The sequence below is a fragment of the Myiozetetes cayanensis genome, unplaced genomic scaffold, assembly GCF_022539395.1.
Source record: "Myiozetetes cayanensis isolate MyiCay16 unplaced genomic scaffold, myiCay2020 scf1, whole genome shotgun sequence".
NCBI classification, from domain to species: domain Eukaryota; kingdom Metazoa; phylum Chordata; class Aves; order Passeriformes; family Tyrannidae; genus Myiozetetes; species Myiozetetes cayanensis.
This window is the reverse complement of record NW_026086604.1, coordinates 72,656,367-72,674,491: the sequence shown is the minus strand read 5'-3', so window position 1 is coordinate 72,674,491 and position 18,125 is coordinate 72,656,367.

Here is an 18,125-nt window from a genome sequence, read left to right as displayed (position 1 = left end):
CAATCAGTGAGAGTTAAGAGTAGCTACAAGTTAAGAAACATCTTAGTTCAGGGAGAATGCAAAAGAAAAAAAAAGAAAAGAAAAGAAAGAAAAAAAGAAAAAAGTTTTAATGAACAACATATTAGTGTATAATTACCTTTCCTTGTAAACAGGGCAATGAAAGGTTCGTGATTATTCAGACATCATCGTACTGCTGTATAATTAAATTTAAATTCTGGCAAAACACTGTTAATCGTGATAAATTACAACACAAGAACTAGGAGTCCTAAAGAAGACAGAGCTTACAATTTATAAACTGCCCTAGAACTTAAAAATGGCTTTTGACAAATTATGAACACTGGTAGTCCCACAAGGCTGAAATTCTCAAGCCATAGTCTGGAGGATTCACTCTGGTCAAGTTCTAAATTGTTGTTTACCCATTTCTGGCTGCTAAATTAGAGTATGACTTCAAAACACCTTTAAGCTGAAACAGAACTATTTCAAAATGAGTAATTTAAAGCATGAAAATGCTACAGAAACAAAAGCATTTCTTGTAATATTTTAATCTTTTGGAAACTATGAGGTTTTGGACAATTAGTCTAGCTAACTATTATTATATTAGAATAACGTATCCTTTACTTTTCATGAGGATTCAAAATTTATTTATGAGCAAAATCATGTTTATATTGCTTACAAATCAATAATATGCCTTTGAAAACAACTTCCTTTTTGTGAGGAAAAGTAGGGAGAAAATTACCACTGGTAGTAGACATCTATGTCCAGTGAACTCCTGTACTGAAATAACCTGTTAAACTTCTTTTATTAGTGTACTTCTACCTTTCCTCCAAGTGACATTACTATGTGACCACAACAGCACTGGTTCTGCCAAAAGGAAAAAGAAAATCTTATTCTGCACATCTCATACCTTTCCTTCTATATAGCAGTTTGAAAAATGATACAGTTTAAAGTAGTAATACTGTTGTAGCACTATAAGGATATAAAAGTTCTCAATACAGTTTCTCCTCACAGCCTTGCTAGGTTTTTTTATTGAAACAATTTTTTTTCCTGCAGGTTGTTTTTTCCTTGTAGATTTCTTGGTCTTTTTCTCACATTGTAGAGTATGTGGGTAGAAAATCCACTTGCTGCAGAAGCACCCAGGTCAGATAGTTCTAGCTCGGCCAACACTTTTCTGTGTCACTGTATCTAGAAACCTCATCTGTGAACCAGTCTGGTTTGTTCTTGAAACATAACAAGAGAGGGAAAAAAACGTAATCCATGAAGAACATGCTTACACTGCAGTAAAAACATGGGTTTCATTCGGTGGTTCTAGTATGAAGGTAAAAAGGATTTCAAATGAGATAATTGTGCACAAGCTGTGATGTTGTGCATATGTGCATGAGCAGGAAGTTAGCAAAAAATGGTGTGTCTGTGCATTTCTGACTATGTTTTTGGTACAAGTTCATTTAGATCAGCACAACAAAAGATCACTTACTATTGCTTTAATAATCAGTTATTTGTCTTTTTACTTCACACGGTTTCAATATGCCCAGCTGCTGATATTAGTTCAGTTTGCATGGCCATTCTAGGTCGAAATCTCCAAAGAGTGTAGCAATGATACGTATGAAATGGGAAATCAGTATATACAAGAAATATATAAGTATAGATATAAATACATAGACATAAATATACATAAGTATGTACTCACAGAAGTGTATAATTACATATAAGTATAAAAATATATCCTTATGTAAGTGTATATAAGAAATATTGTACACTGAGATAAATGCTAGCCTCTGCTAGGAAACATGCTCCACACAGGGAAAAGTACAGGTGGATTTCCTGTACATTGAATAAAAACTAATTAAGTGACACTAATATATAGCAGTATTTATGAATTTTTATTGAGGACGGGAGAGTTAGGAAAGAGTTCATTTTCATATTAAATGGACATATAACAAATTATTTAATAGGTAGATTTAACCTATTCAAGTTAATGCCTGAAAGTAACAGCACAAAGAGAATAGCAAAAGCTATTGCTTGACGCTAGAGACAGTGGAGAAGATTTAGGGGTTTATCTTTCTAACAGGATTTAGAGAGCTTAACACATTCTCGCTTTTAGGTCTAATATAGAAGTAGGTTTTTGAACATACGGATTTGACAAACAAACTTTATTTGATCTCTGTGAGGAGCTTAAAGGAGACTCTAAGACAAGGCAGTGGAGAACTGCCATTTATGGAATAAGAAATGCTTGAAGGGTCACCCTAATCACTGGCAAGGAGCTCTCTATAAATTCTAGACCATTCAGTCAACCTTTTCTTTCCCTGGGGTCTTGTGTCATTTTATCCTTGTAAGTAGAATGTTGCTTCAGAATGTTAGAGAAAACATGCTGAATCCAGTACTGGGCCTGGCAGCATCGTCAGTCCCACAGTGCTTCCACAGTAGCTGTGTGGTGGTGATAGAATAGCCACAAAACGCATCAGAGGGGACTTGTGATTCCCCCAAACAGGCAGGCCCTGCAGTCCATGGATCCAGCATGCTGAGAGCTCCCAGGTTGAGGTTCTGGTCACACTGTGTATCATACATTCCAATGAAATAGTAGTTGAGTCCATGTCTACATCAATGATGGTCTTTGTTGAATAGTGAGAAGAATATTCAGCTTTTCAAAACTGAACTCAAAAACTAGTGCATATTGCATGTATAGGATGAGAAAAATGGTTAATTTCTTGTTTTCTCCTATTTTTCTGTCTGGAAGCAGAATGTCAGTAAAGAAATTATTTGAATTCTCTCCATCTCTCAATACTTTTAGTCTATCTGACATTTGCATACATTTTCAAACAAATCAGTTCCTTAAAAGGATAAAGTGAATTACTGTTATCAGCTCTTTAACTATCAAAACTGAATTATTGTAATTTTAAGTTTAACCTTTTACCAGTACAAGACATTCTATATTTATTTTCTCAGAGTTAAATGATATGAAATACCTACCAATTGCTCTTTCTAGTGGAGGGACGATGCTATTAAAAATTGTTTCTTGAAATGAACTTTCAGTACAACAAAAAAATTACATACTTTGCAGCACAGAAATGGATAAGATAGCATGCAAATTTCAATTATTTAGTTAGAATAGTGATTTTCTTAATTTTAATTAAAAATATGTGTTTATATTCTTTGTATTTCTCTATAACCAGCATTATACAATGACAGGGCAAAGCAAGCTTCCTATTACCTTTCTCTATTTAAAAACAACTTTCTTTGCCCACAGTATTTTCCTTGAAAACAACAAAGCTTTCAAACAAAGAACCTAACAGGGCTATTAGTCTGAAGCAATAACACAGTTTGAATGTAACCTTAAATGCAATCAGCATCTTTCCTGCTTCTCTGAACAAGATGCAAATATCTGAAATGCAGCCTGGCTTGACAAGACTCAGACAGCTGTATTGACATATCAATTATATGTTGTGATTTCTCAGTTAGTCCAATGCAATTGAATAGTATTGTTCAGTTATATTTACTAGTAGATTCAGGATGAAACTGGAGACTTGATTTAACTTACAATCATGTGTTTTGTCTGATGAGTTTATTTCTAAAGTAAAGGTTATAGGAAGAAGCATTTGCTATGAAATGATAATCAGGCTGTTTTTTAAAAGACTTCCCATCTGAGCATAATTACAACAGTCAGAACAAAAGCATTTAAGAATTAGCCTTATGGTGTCATGATTAATTAATTTCAAAGCATATGCTCAGGATTAAAATAAGTATGAGTCTATGGTCATATACAGGACAACAGCCTCACTGCTGCTTTTTTGTATGTTTAGGATTTCTTATTTCTACTCTGATCTTCTAAAAGGCACATACTGTATTTCTGAAGATAAAGGAGAAGTAGAAACAAGTGAAATAAATAGAATTCTGATGAAAGACAATTTCAAGCAGACGTTTTTCAGACTATTTCAAGTGTTTCTGCTTGTACTCTTACATGTGACCTGAAGAGCTTGGGGTCCAGAATCTCCCACAGGAGTCACATGCCACCACAGTGATGGCTCTGTGGCCTGGGAGTGGAACCTTTCTCACAAATCTTTCACAGGCACCAGACTTTGTTCATGAAGTCCATTCCCATTAGATCATGTAAGTATGAAACAAAGTTTTCTGAGGCAGATTATAACCTTCAGAAAAGTCCACCTGTGGAAATACGTGAAAGTACAAATTCAATGAGATTTGTTTGAGCTGTGTGCTGAAATGTGTGCACTAAATGCACTGTCAAAACTCTGATAAGCACGCTACAGCTTATTTTATGACATATATTGCTGCCCTTACTTAGGAATTTACTATGATTTGATGGATTTTATTGCCTTTGTGCTGCTCATTTTTTAATCAATAACAGTGGGAGGGATTGTAGTTTCATATAAGGAATTCATATAAGGAATATTTGTAAGGAATGATAGGTCTGAGGTGCTGAACATGCAGAGGGGGATAACAAAGCATTTATGGACCTTTTTATGTTTCTGTAAACCAACTCATTCTCTCCTTTGCAAGTGGTTCAAAACTAGTTAATCTCAAAAGACAACCTAAGATAAGAGGATGTAAAAAAGCTCTGCATGCCACCTTGACTTAAAATACATCATTGTAGTGCCAATTCTCTATCACCATGCATAGAAAAATGTCCAGCAACTGAAGAAGAGTAACTGTATTTATAGATTAGTATACATCTGTGATCACTTATGTACTTATTTCTGCAGACATGAAAATTATTGTGGATTATTATAGGTTTTATTCTGATGCATACCTCAATGATGTGAAAATTAATTAAAATGTTCTATGTTGCTCCCCTAGAAACAGTGTATTCATAACTGAGTTTTTTTCTGACATTTTATAACAGAAAGCAGGAGTTACTGTGTTTTCAGGAAAAATAAGTTTGTCCTTGGACTTGATCAGCTGTGCTAGCACAAATGAAAATAAGGGTTTTTTTGTTCTTTACATGCAACTATGTCTTCTGAAATGAGAATAAAGTTGATGTTCTGAAACATGCACACCTAAAATACATTTGACTTCCTGCAACATTCTCAGAAAGGAATTTGTAGAAACATACTATTCACACATGTAGAGGACACAAAGATATACTGTGAGCACATCTCTTCAATTTTCTAGTTTTCCTTAAGTATTTTATGCAATTAAAAGGTAAAATTATTGTTTTATGTGTGGTGCTCAGGCTCACTTGTTCCATGACAGCAGATATGCTTGATAAAGTCCCCCTCAATTAAAGTAGCCCCTGTCAACTTCACAATGAATTATTTTCTCATGATGTTACTATGTGAGATGGGGCTGTTATATTATCATGTCCACTTGGGAGTGAGAAACATGAGATTCACAGTGAATGTGCTCAAGGTCATGCATGAAAATAGGAGTAAGCAATAACTGAGTTTTCTAAGTAACTTCCAAAAATTTTAAGCCTAGATTTGAAAAATCTCACAAGGCATCCTATTTTCAAGCTTAGCTGTTTGAATGCCTTTGCAATCTGTCCCTTATCACTATGAAAAAAAGTTGGTCCTGTAGCTCAGCGATAGCTCATGCCACTCAAGATTTTCAAAATTGTGCTGCAAAGTCCAAGAAGGTGTCCCATTCCATATAATTTCAACTGTTTGCAGAAAATAATATTGGTGAGAAGGAAAATAACCTAGAAGCTCAGAACCTGAGAGCTCTCTGAGAAAATGGACAGGTAGATTTAAAAATAGCAAGCACCATATATATTTAGGAGTCTATGTTTACAAAAAATAGAATAGCAAAAATACTGAGTGGTTACTGCAAATATAGATTCAAATCTCATATGCTTTAAAGTGACTTTGAATGATATGAAAATGTGTTTTTAAGTGGAAAAGAGAGATAAGAAATCCCTGATGTACATTTTTTTCTATTGTGCATTTGTTAGTCATTAATCTCAGATTTAAAATTTTCTCCTCAAGGAACAGAAATAGTGTTATGTGATTTCCAATAAAAATTGCATAATAAATTAAAAATAGCCAAAATTTATTTAAAACAGTTCAGAAATGATCCAGCCCCTGATTAATGTTAGTCCAAGATATTCAGTGAAATTCTTTTAGTAATACACATATTTCCAAAAATTAGTGTGTCTTCTTTTTGTTAGTAACTGAGCAATGGCCAAATTTTAATAATGTACTAATCCAAAGACCAGTATCAATCTGATCTATTTAGAGAAGTTATTCCAGCAACGTGTAGTGTTATGCTGTTCAGTAAAGAAGCAAAATTTAATAAAGAAAAAATTTTTAACATATTCTGAGAAAAAAATGTAAGGAATATTTTCTAAACCAGCTTCATATCTTTCATCTCTATATGTAAATGTATTTTAGGTGCTGTACACATTTGTATACATAGGTGTGGAACAATATATCTATGAAACAAAAAGAAAGAGGCTGTATTTGATTCATGACATTTTTAATGTTCACATCAGAGGTTTTGTTCTTGTTTTCCCTGCTCAGTTTGTTGTGCTGTGGTCATCACATGCTAGAAAAATATATAATTGGATTTTGCTTTTCATGTCTTCACTGTTTCTCTGAGATGAGAAGCATCAAAGAAAGCAGTTCCCAGTTTGTTCTTCCTTATCTTCACTATTTTTTTCCCTACTCTGGAACAATGAAATGTGAATCTCTTCAGAGCCTCTGGGCCAGAACAGAAGGTAATAGTTGGGTCTCCTACTGTTTTTGCTATTAGTTGTCCTTCTGCTGGAGGTCTTTTAAGCTTTTGAAGGTTTGCTCTCGGAGCTCATGAAACTGAATCCTGAGTATTAATGCCAGCACTGTCTGTGAAATGCTTTTTTTTTTAAGTCAGCCTCAACTGGGACTAGTGTGCTGACAGAGCTGCTGCAACTAAGCATACCTGTCACCTGTCTGGATTTAAGCCAAAGCAATAAAACCAATAAACAGCAAATATGAAGTATGATTTTTGACTATAGGATGTAAGAACAATTTTTTTTTTTTTTTTTTAATGCAGATTACTATTGGGGAAGCCTCTGAACATATTCTGGAATACACTCAATGTATAGCTACATAAAAGCATATTTCAAGGCTAGACAATTACAATTCCTCAATACCAGAAAACATTCTGAACAGCAACATTAGAATTTTAAATAAAGAGAATGCCAAAAATATCCAAGTAAAAACGGATGTATCACCTAAGATAAATTTTGAACTAACGCTAATTAATGATTAGTGTAGTCTACTTCATTAGGAATGAGTTGATCCTGATAGGAAAATGGGGTGTAGCACACAGAATACTCCATGGCTGGCAGTGGGGGCAATCAGCCTTCAGCTGGGGAAGCAGCTGCACATGGTTAGATGTGAGAGGGTAGGGAGGTATCTTGAAAACTTTGGAGCTCATAGATATTTCAGGCTTTTTAAAAAACATGAAGAGCTCAAAGAGGAGAAGCTGTGAGTTCTTCTAACACATGGCGTTGGGGATCAAGACTGATATGAGTTGAGTGTGCTTTTCATGTATGTTGTGTTTTGATGCTGGAAAAGTGGGAAAGTTGCCATAACAGCTAAAATAGGGTAGATCTCTCAGATGTTGTTGGGTATTTTAAATTTACCTGGAGACCTTTTTTATCCTCTTTCCTTTCTGTTTAGAAGATGGTGTTTTGATATGGAAGCATAATGGTTTATTAAATTAAATCATTTGGTGTTCTAAACTATTTTCACCTTTCTTTGTTTCTTGAAAGAAGGCAGTCTTCAGGGAGTGGGCCACTCTAGCAGAGAGTGCTTGTTTTAATATAAGATGTACAAAATATGTCTGATGAACTAATGAAAAAAAAACAAAAAACAATCAAAGATAACTTCCTAAGTGTGAATTGGCCATTTGTCTAATGTCCTGTGAGAGATTTTTCAGATAGCCTTTTTAAGATGCCCCCTCTGATTGGTTTCTGTCTTTATGATAAATGCATCTGTTCTGTTGTCCTCTGGTCCTCATATACATACTTCAAATGTATTTTAATTGTGATAGATAAGTATTGCAAAATGGTGGGAAGGTGTGGTTGTAGTGAGTGTTTAACTCACTAAAGTATGTGACTATACACATAAATAGCTAAAGGGCTTTAGACTGTCTGTGTATGTAAGAAATGCTGTGCATTCTGTAGGAAAGATACAACAGAGGCTTTATGAAGTAATTTTGTGATTGATTTTTCTGTGTGTGTGTGTGTTTTGGTTTGGTTTTGAATTTTTGGCTAGGTGTCATGGTTTGGAGTTTTTTGTTTGTTCGTGTGGTTTGTTTGTTTTTGTCGTCCTGTGTACTCTTGAAGGCTCTCTTTACTTATGAGTTTGAGCTTCTGGTTTGGGGGAAAGGTGAATCAAGGCAAAAAAATGGACGAATGTTATCTGTCTAGTTGCAACAATCTCAGGAAAACTTGCCATGGGATGGCTTTTGCTGTTGGGAGGCAGCAGAAAATGCATTTGGGAAACAGTAACTTACAGAGTTAATGGATTTATGTGCAATACATCTCTTGCATCTTGAACAGGCTTGGGAAAGCAGGTCTTGCTGGCTTTTCACTGGGCTGGATAAACATTGTGAAAAATATGGAGGAGAAAAAATAAGTAGACTGGTTGTTCTCATATAATTAAATCCTAAATTCCTTATCTCCTCATGAGCACCCTGAGGTTAGCTCAGTTGCTTAGAACATAATGCTAATAACATGAAGGTGTTGTGGGTTTGATCCCTGTTTGGGCCTTTCACTTAAGATTAGGACTCAAAGGTCCTTGTACGTTCCTTCAAACTCTGATTCTGCAGGGGGAGAGTAAGACCTCTAATAACAAGGAAAAGAACCTTCCATTTTGCTGTTTGACATATTAAAAAACTTTAGGTAGTTTTTGTTGTGATGAACTTGTCCAAACAAACCTTGCAGTGAATAGAGGGCTTTGTTAAGGACTTGCCTTTACACGACTGGGTTTTAGGTATCTGTCTAATCTCAGTTTATGTTTTAAAACTTTGAGAACTTACGTAGGAGGCTAGCACCATGATGGTTGCTTTTCTCATTTTAAAACAGTGAAGGTATGGATGGGAAGAGCATAGCAGGATGAAAACAGTTCCAGAAAGTTTATGGTGAGGGTAACACTGACATCTTTCTGAAAAAGAGAATGTGTGAAGTTATGTATAGTAGGAACATTTCTATGATATGATTAATGTTGCTGCTGTTATCACTACCTGCTTCTCCAACTTTCTCATTTACTTTGTATTGTCAGTAAATCACAACTGTCTCTGTGAAAAGTGAACTTCCTCATTAAATGGAGAAACAGCTAAAATTTAAGCCTTTGTTATGAATAAAATAGTATTTCTTGCAATATCAGATGCTATGATGAGAGACTCAGCTGCAATAAACAGTATAATAAAAGAAATGATCAAAATGCAAAGGAATGGTGGGCTACATTCTTTAATCCGCAGAGTCTGGTTATGCAAAGATTCAGGTATGAATGAGCTAATAGGGAGGTAGGAATATATTTTTATGACTAGGTTGTTTTCCACTCCAAGAAGATGCTAAAAAGTCTGCAGGTGTGAAACATTCATAAGTAAGTACACTGGTGGAAGCTGAAGGGTGTCTGATTTCCACTGCTGAATGCAAGATCCACATTCGGTGCATTTTGAGGATGCTCTGTAATACTGGAATCAATGTTGTGAAAGTTACAGATTCAGTTTTATGCTTAAAAATAATTTTACCTTTTTTTCTGTCTCAAGATTTTAGGTTTTTTAACTTTTAAAATTGTATTTTTAAGTATGAATGTATAGGCAATAGAAGTCACTTTAACAAAATGGGGGGGTTTATTATGTTCAGAAATCAACTGCCATGGCTGCAAATTTTTATTTATTACTTTGATCTCTATGCATTTTTCAGTTCTATAGTGGTTTTGTGCATCTAACTTTAATGTTAAACTATTCTGTAAATAATTTTTATAGCATCTGTGTCTGAAAAATAATTTTCTGTCTCTTCTTAACATCTAAACATTTGTTTTAAACTAATGTGGAAATGTTGAGAGTTTCAAAGTCAGGATTTTATCTTGTATGTATATTTTATTTTTATTAATAACTTTGTAAGTTAGTGATCATTCTGTAACAGTTTAGTTACAGAACTAGTTCAGACCACGCTAATTAGTTTGCTAATAATTAAACTGAAACTTCAGTGCAGCTGCATGAAAGACAAAGTTTCCTGGAGAGGAAACTTTATCACTCTTTTATTTAAATACATACCTTTACAGTGGAAGATGGTGATGAGAAAATCCCATGCGCACTTGCTAGGAAGCATATACCCAAGTATAAGGCTAATGTCAGGTAAATAAAAAAAAATGTAACAGACCTGAGGAATCCCTAGTATGGTTGGCTTGTTCTCTTCAGGAAAACATTTTCTAACATGAAAAATCACTTAGTAAAACTTTCAGTTAGGGAAAGAGAAAAATCTTAGGAAAGCCTAGCATGATATTTGGCAGGACATGATACCTGATTTAGAGTGACTTCTAAATTAATCTTTGTTCCATTGATAATGAAAAAAAGGGGAAGAAACTTGATTAATGGTCTTACAGAAGGATGATTTGTGTTATAATTTAACATATTAGTGTCGTATTGAATCTGATACATAGGATAAAAATAAATTAACTTTATTTACATCAAACTGGAATACATCAAGAAAAATAAATATGTGATTATTCAGGCATGAATTTCGTTGAATTCAGATTTTCTGCTATCACTTAAATTGTTATTGCTACTATTATACCTTGGGATTGTGAATATAGAATGCATTTTGTTTCTTTTAGTGGTCATGATGTATACATCATTTTGGCTATTTCAACTTTTTTCATTATTGAGGTCAACCTTTGGGTAGTGTGTATAAGCGTTCAAATTATAATTAAACTCGTTGAGTTACTTTCTAAATGCATCACTCAAATTTAGTGAAGCAAGACCTGCAAATCAATGCAGTTCTTTAGATAATTAGTGTATTTTGATGAAAACGTATAAATCTCAGTACATATATTTCGACCTTCTTCCCTCCAAACTATTTAAAATTTAAAAAAATAATTATTTTTTTTTCATCTTCTTGCTGCTCCATTAGTTAAATATGCTATTGAAGGTCTTCAGATTATGTATATTAAATTCCAGGTGTCCATAGATCTGTGTAGTGTATATCTCCACATGCATGTGCAAATGTGGTAATATAATTTTGTGCACACACAACTGCATGGTTCCTTAGCTGCACAGAACAACAGTTTGCCAAAAATATTATTTGAGAAAAAAATATTCTGGAGGTAAACAACAATAAAAAGTTTTTTGAGCACTGAAAGTTGAAAAGCAGATGCTATTGCTAGCTTCTTACTGGAGTTGTATAAAAAAATATTTTAAAAACTCTGCTAGTATACCAGCAAGAATAATAGTGGCTAATACTCCTGCAGAAGGATAGTCCTCTAAGAGTCAGCATTGCAAAGACAGTAAAGATTGTGTGGTTGAAATGCACACATCTGTATTATTAGAGTTACTGGGAATGTTTAGTGTCTCTTTAAAGATGAAAAGAATCATTTATAGATCAAGCTTAGGAAAAAATGTCTAATAAACATTATATGCAACATAACTCCTTCTTTCTAAGTGTTTTGCAATTCATAAATTCTCAGTATTATCTCCTTTCTTGAGCTGAGAAACCTCTGGGAAAGAACTTAAAAGTAGGCCATAGACCAGAAACAGTTGCTGTCCTGTTCTGATCCCCTAGAGGATGAGGGTTTCAGAACAGGTGGGTTTTATACAAAATTAGTCTTAGCACCTTATTAAGTTAAGATATCAGCAGGTGAGTTTTGCAGCAGCCTTATGGACAACACAGCTCTGGCTGTTGCAACTCATTCGATCCTAGCAAGGGAACAAAACTGTCTCATGGCCATGGGTTGGCAAGATGTCCTGTACGGCTCAGGAGTCTCTCATAATATAAGACTACAAAGGGAGTAGGAATTCAATTGTTAAGCTTAGCTGGAGCATCTCGGCTTCCATGATCTCACCAAAATGATACATCCTGAAGTTACAGAGGAGATTAGAGTGCCACAAGATTTGCTTTTCACTGTACAGCTATAAGCTGTCACAGTAAAAGATATGGTGGAAACAGTGAAGCTTGGAAACTATCATCTTTGTATGTATAGGGTGTCTGACCAATGCAACCCTGTGCCAGTATTTTGGATCATCTATAAATGTAGACTTTGACCACAGTATGTTTAAGTGCTTAATTACCTTACTTTTCTCAAACTTACCAGCGTGGTAGTGATTGTAATGTTTAGTTTTGCTTAATAGGATTTTTCTCTACTCAAATTCAAACAAAACTTTGAAAGAAAGAAAACCTGGGAATTGTCAAACTGCATCAGGTCCTCAAATAACAAAACAAACAAATAAATTGTGAAGTATAAATATTTCTGTGTCCTGGCATAACTTAGATTACCAGGGTTGGTTTTGTGGTGTACGTTTTAGAAGGCTATTAAGATGATAGCCTGGCCACTTGCAAGATCCAGTTACAGTGTATTTTGGGGATAGGTATAATTTATTGCAGGTGACCTCAACGCAGGTGACCTCAACCCAGGTGACCTCGACCAAATTTATTCTTTATGTTCCCTATTTTAACGTTATTTATGTGAATAAAAAATGTTTAGGATTACTTATTTTCAAAATGACATATTAATTTTCAACCCCTAAATATATAGTATATGATGGCATACGGTTTTTATGCAGTCCTGATAAGAATTTGATCTTTTAGCATTTTGGGACTGAGTCTCTTTTCCTAAAGACACTTTGTCAACATGTCTATGTCTTCAAACAGAATTAACTTAAGAAAGAAGCTTCTGGTAGCCAAGAAGGTTGTTTCTATGCACACATTTTGTTTTCTTTGAAGCAATCTTTCTTGTCTAAAAAAACTAATCACCTGAAATAAACACCCATGGTGTGACAGATGCAGATGTTCATGGACCTATTCCTCTGAGACAGGTTTTGCACTATTAGCTCTGGCAATTAATGCTAAAAAAAATGCAGTTTAGTTGCTAGAGATATAGAGTTAATACAGTGCTCCGAATCTCATTGGATGGTGAATATTTTGCATCTTCGATTCCACTCAACCTGGAACAAAGAAGTAATCTTCTGGCTGTTTGGGAATGTAAAGCCAGGCAGAATACAAGTACTGACCAACCAGACAAGGCCCTTATCTTCACCCCTACCCTTTCCAAGTTTCATGACTTGATTGATGTCATGGCAATAGATTTTTTTTTTATTTTATTTCAGTCATAGTACTTTCAATTGTTTGATACTAATCTCTGCATATTCAGAAGTTCTGCACTGAAGTGCTGCCCCACACAACTGGCTATTTCCAGTGCAATTGTGTGGCTTCTGCGAAGATGAGTGAGATGATGAGTGAGAAGCAATTCCTAAAAATATTCAAGGGTTACTTTTGAAATTTTGAGAGTAGCTAGCATGTGGTGTTTGCAGCAGTCTGGAAATCCTCTGTCAAGCTTGTGAATTAACAAGTCAAATGTTTGACATATTTTGCCAAAAATAAATCCCTGTTCACCTGCTCTCTATCTTGCTCTAAAGACTTCATAAATATGATTTGTGGCTTATAGCAGTATCTGGGAGATGACTGATTCTGAAAGAGTAACTGCTAACAACAGCAATAAATATCCAAAATACCTTGTTTATCTTGTAGATGGGGTAAGAACCCTACTTTTGGGAGTTACTTGATGCTGTCTTATGGAAGCGTGTGCTCATGGTCTTACTCTGTTTATAGCTAGAATAAGTTTTAAGAGGAGCCTCATGAATTTCAACACGGCAAATGCAAAATGCAGTCTGGTGGGAGGAGTTGCTCTTTGCAACAGTATAGGCTGGGAGCTGAATGACTGTGGAGCAATTCTATTGAAAAGGGCCTTAGTGCCTTGGTAGACACAGGCTGAAAACAAACCAGCAGTGTGCCCTGGCAGCATAAGTGGTCAAAGGTATGCTGGGCTCTATTAAAAGGAAACCAGCTAATAAATGGGAGAAATTATTATTTCCCTCTACTTGGCACTCAATAGACTCCATCCAGAACACTGTTCACTTTTGGCACTGTATTCTAAGAATATTTTGTGGAGAATATGAATTATTAATGATATCATAGTATTGATATCAATAAACTAGAAAGAGCTGGGGGTGGGGAGGGGGTTGGGGCAAATGTTTGGGACCTGGATCACTTGGTCTATGAAGAGAGGCTGAGGCTTGTTCAGCCTGAGGGAGAGAAGGTGGCTCTTCACTGTTCCAACAAAGTTGGCAGTTTAGATAGGATAGCCAGCACCTTCTGTATTTAGTTTGTCTTAGATTTAACTAAACTACTTTAATCTGTTTTCTACAGCATTTAACCACAGGTATCAGTGTTAATTGAACAACATGTGCTCAGACTTCTGAGAAGAGAAGGAAAAGGGGTAGTAATCAAGGAAACAATGTGATCTGGTTTCATTTTATTAGTTCATCAAGGAACTTATTAAACAGTAGTCAGAAGTAAATTGGTTTAAAATTTACTTCCTAAAGCCTTAATACCAGAGTGGATGTTGACAGTTCCAGGCAAGATGTTTTGTAAGTCAAGTTGTGTTAAATATCTGCACTGCAAGATACTCAGCTACAAGTAATAAGGATCAATATTTGACGATAAATAAATTCTAGGCTGAATTCTCTTCTGGTCTTTGATAGTATTCCAATAACTCACTGAAAATGTACTTTTAGGCATACTTTAACTTTCCTTGGAAGACAGTCAGGTTTGTCAGTAAGTGTTGTTTTGTCTGAACTGAAAATAGTAAAAGAGACAAGGGCATACCACTACTCTTGAGGTGTGTTATGGTAGGATATCAAAGTTAAGTCTTACACAAATCTTAAGAACAGCTCCTTTTCAGTTAAAGAGTTAGTCTGAAGGCATAAATTTGTTGGTCTGCCTTTTCTTTCTTAGTCTTTGGTAAACTCTCTTTCTGCTATCCAGCAAACTTAATATGTTCATTGCCAAATGTTTCCAACAACCTTTTTTTTTACCCAAAACTCAGTCTAAATGTGATGTTAAGCCCTCATTTAGAGTTTAGACTAGGGCTGCAAAAAACCTTTTTCTGCAGTTTGTACAGGGATCTGGGCGTTCATAAGCTATTCAAAGGGTGGAAGTATTGTGTGTAAAATGAAGCAAAATGTATATAGTGCTTAGAAGGGATTTAATGAGGTGTCTTTCATGAATATCTTAAGAATCGAACTATAGTCTAAAACATCCAAATGAGAAATCTTTTACAGATCTTTTTGGTTTTGTTCAGCGTGATGGAACAGGAATGCTTTCTACAAAATTTAGCACATGAACTACTTCTTTTCCTATCTTCCAATCACTGGATGTCTATTTTCGTCAGTGTATTGTGTAACTTCTACATTTTCATCAAAAATCTTTAATAAGATTCTCCCTTTATTAACATGAAGTACAAAATTAGGCAGCTTTTGACTTGTTTTTACTTTACTTTCCACACATATCTTCTTCTTTGCTCCTCTTATTTAAATATTTGGTGAGAGGTGGCATCCTGCTACTATTTTTATGGTTCACTGATCTTACTATAATTTAGGGTAGATAATCCCTCAGCTGAATCTACAGAATAGGAAGTAATTTAAAACAAAAGCTTCAGGTATTCTCTCATTTTAGCTGTTTTTGCCTAAGCAATCAATGAGACCAGAAGAATAAGACATAGATTAATCTTTAAAAACTGATACCAAGGTGAAAATTATCATAAACCTGCAATTCTTATATTAAGAATTAAGATAATTATTCTTAATTATCAGTTTATTATCAGTAATTATCAACCAAGTAAGTTTTCTTGTCAGACTTTTCAAATTGGACTATTTATTCTACTTGAGTGAGTTATTCTGAAATTGATATATCTGGAACATTCCTTTTAGATGGAAAAATGCATCTTCAGAAATGTCTCAGTAGGTTTTTCAGCATGTGATGAGTTGACCAAAATCATTCTACATAATTTCAGTTAAAAGTTTAAGATGTTTTTCTCATCTGGCAATCTAAAAATGTCAGAATAAAGATTCTTAAGCCATATTCTTATTCTGTAACCAAAACTAAAATGCTTTACAGAGGTAGTTGTGTGCATTCACAGTGCAGACAATTTTGAAATGTCTGTTTTAAGCACAAAAATTGCCTTACCTGTTTTCCAGGAAATCATACTCATCCTAGGCAATTAAAGCAAATTAAAGAAGCTGATAGTTGTCTCTATGAGTACATCAAACAAAAAGGGAAACTTATCTATAGCATAACTCGTAGTCAGTGAATAACTTTGGTTAAAATTAATTCATGTTGACCTGTTGTAGGTGCTTTCTGTGAGGAAAATCATAGCTGGAAGTCATCCTTTCAGTTCTTGGAAAGTAGAGGACACTTTATTTCTAATCAAGAAAGTTAAGCACTTTCTTGTACTCCTGTTGTGAGAGTGAAAGTCAGCATGATTTGTCTCCAGACATAGGACTGTCTGCAGTAACTGATACATGAAACTTCTAATTTCTTAGAGAAGTGCAAAGCATAGAACATGTTAAGAAGCAAACTATTATACTTCTTAATTTAGGTACAAATATGTATAAGATTTGCAGCTTTCCCCCTTCTATAACTGCTTTCTCTTAATGACAAAATTTAATCCATGAAATCATAGGATGAACATTAAATGGCTTCTGTTTGTAAATTTGCATATGAATGTTCTCAGTAACTGTTTTCCTCTTGAAGGGGAAGAACATCAATTGTGAATTATGGCCCATTGCCTTATTTGTCCCATAATCTTCATTAGAATTTTACATACTCTTTCATGTTACAGCAAGTAGAATATATTCCAGGATGTGTCTCAGAATGTGCTTTAAACTGAATTCAAGCTAAGGACTGAAAACAAGAAAGAGCTGTAGCCAGCACAAAGTCCTGTGTGGGCAGCGAAAGGAATGTTCAAAAACCCCTAGTGGAACCCTGAGAACCATCAATGCTGCTTAGGTCACAGTTGGGAAATAATTGCAAATGTGGTATTCAGTTGTTTAAGATTAATATCAGTTTGTCTTAAAGAAGTACTTTGCTAAACATGAAGTAGCTACCTCCTTAGATGAAAGGTAAGGAAAACTGAATCTACATGCTTTTTTCTACTAATTTCTGGGTAAAACTGAATTTCTGTAGTGTGGGAAAAGGGTTTAAAATATTCTGAAATATTTCACCAATCTTCTGATATTGTCTTCTAGTATCTTTGATGTGTAATATATCTTGAGAGCTATCGTTGCTGTATTCTTTTTAACCTTTTATATCTGAGGCTTTGCATAAAGGTGATATAAATTCTTATTTCCCTAATAAGAGAATAAATGCAGAGCAGTCAGAGACCCCAAACAATATTTTTTAGAGTTAGTTTATGAGTTCAACTCATAAATCTTTTCTTATGACAAATTTCAATATAATGCAGTTTTTATACTTCAAGATACCTTTAGTGTATTTGATTCAATTGGGTCCCAATAATGTCTGAAATCCTGCTGTTCTAGAGAGTTTCCTTTGCATTTTAAAGGAAAATCATGTATGTGTGGCAAGTTAATTGACAGTCAGAATTAGTTATAACTTTACATCAGACATAGGAAACAAATTATTAATGTAATGTTCTCAAAAGGAAATAGATGGCATGTTCTAAATTGGAAAAACCTCAGTGCTAACAAAAATATCTTTCCATGATTAGTCCTTACTACTCACTGTATCTGGAGATTTTTTCACACATAGAAGTTCCTTAACTGTAACATATCTAAGGTTGACATCACAAAGAAAGAAAGACTGTGACCTGAGGCTTCATAAAGGAAGACACAAATTAAACAAGATTCAAATTGAATACACAGTACAGTTTCCTGTTGTGTAACTTTGAATGCAGAATTTTCTGGAAATGGTTGATAACATTTTAAATGACACTAACAATATAACTGTTCATGAAAATTATTCTGTGCAAAGCTACTTTAAGCATGGGCCTTTAAGGAAAAGTTTGTTTATGTCAGAGTGATGATTTTGAGTCTCTCCTATCCAGTAACATAATACGAAACTTAATTAGCAGTGGAAAGGATTTATAGTGTGCTTGCTGGCCAAATTTTGTGTTATG